This window comes from Salvelinus sp. IW2-2015, unplaced genomic scaffold, assembly GCF_002910315.2.
Source record: "Salvelinus sp. IW2-2015 unplaced genomic scaffold, ASM291031v2 Un_scaffold4317, whole genome shotgun sequence".
NCBI classification, from domain to species: Eukaryota; Metazoa; Chordata; class Actinopteri; order Salmoniformes; family Salmonidae; genus Salvelinus; species Salvelinus sp. IW2-2015.
Window position 1 is genome coordinate 30064 of NW_019945588.1, and position 1876 is coordinate 31939.

Consider the following 1876-nt stretch of genomic DNA (forward strand, 5'->3'; position numbering starts at 1 on the left):
CAATAAAAAGAACAAATTAAAATCTAAAAAAATAATTGTGGTTTGACAAAGAATGTATCTCCTCCAGAAAAGTTCAAAGAAATTCAACTATATAAAACTATATACGGCCAAAAGTATATAGACAACCCTTCAAATTAGCGGATTCGGCTATTTCAGCCACACCCATTGCTGACAAGTGTATAGAATCGAACAAACAACCATGCAATCTCCATAGACAAACATTGGCAGTAGAATGGCCCATACTGAAGAGCTCAGTGACTTTCAACGTGGCACCGTCATAGGTTGCTCCCTTTCCAACAAGTCAGTTGGTCAAATTTCTGCCCTGCTAGAGCTGCCCCGGGACACTGTAAGTGATGTTACTGTGAAGTGGAAAGGGGGGGGGGGGTCCCAAATGGAACTCTCTTCCCTATGTAGTGCAATACCAATAAGGCTCTGGTCTAAAGTAGTGCACTATATAGGGAATAGGGTTCCACAGGGATGGAATCACAGATCCTCCGCCCAGGCAACCCTGTCATCCACTCTTCCGCTGTTTATCCGAATGGGAACAGTCGGAATACCCGCCATACCGCCTCACGGAAACACTGTCCGMGTCCCAAATGGCACCCTATTCCCTATATAGTGCACTACTTTAGACCAGAGCCCTATGACACCCTATACCCTATGTAGTGCACTACTTTAGACTAGGGCCCTGTAGGGTGGCAGTTGGGACGCAGCCCTCAGTCAGTATCAGAAGGATCACAGCAGGAAATGTCAGGGGACTGGAGAGCGGAGAGAGCACCTGCAGGACGATTATAGAGCCTGTTATTCCAGCTGACATAATGTTACGGTCATACCCAAATCACCAGGAAAAAGACCATCCAAATTCCAAATCCAGACGGCAGGAAGCAGTCGTGCATGGCTCACTTGAAGGGGAGAGGAAAGCTGGGGAAGCTGGGAAAAGCTGGGGAAGCTCCGGAATGACTCATCAGAATCAGGTTCTGTTCCAATGATGACAGAGGAGACACCGGTATAGAATGACACTACAGTAGAATGGTAAAACTAGGTTTCTTTATGGTGCCGATGCAGACGGCTGTGATGCAGACGTGGAGAGTGATTAGATACCTAGCCTACTAAGCGTTATTGACAATTTCAGAGGAAATCATTGTGTGTTAACGTAATCATTTCAACTTCGATAACAATATTTCTCAGTTTAAGGCCTTCACATACTATCCGTAGGATTCAGTCTTTTTACTTTATGACATCAAACTGTGATGTTACCAGATTAATATCTTAATATCAACCTAGCCAGATTAATGTCCTGATATCAACCGGGCCAGATTAATATCAACCGGGCCAGATTAATATCAACATGGCCAGATTAATACCCTGATATCAACCGGGCCAGATTAATATCAACATGGCCAGATTAATGTCCTGATATCAACCTGGACAGATTAATGTCAACCGGGCCAGATTAACATCCTGATATCAACCTGGACAGATTAATAACCTGATATCAACCGGGCCAGATTAATGTCAACCTGGCCAGATTAACATCCTGATATCAACCTGGACAGATTAATATCAACCTGGCCAGATTAATGTCCTGATATCAACCTGGCCAGATTAATGTCCTGATATCAACCTGGCCAGATTAATATCCTGATATCAACCTGGCCAGATTAATGTCCTGATATCAACCTGGCCAGATTAATATCCTGATATCAACCGGGCCAGATTAATGTCAACCGGGCCACATTAATATCCTGATATCAACCTGTACAGATTTAATATCCTGATATCAACCGGGCCAGATTAATGTCAACCGGGCCAGATTAATATCCTGATATCAACCTGGACAGATTTAATATCCTGATATCAACCGGGCCAGATTAAT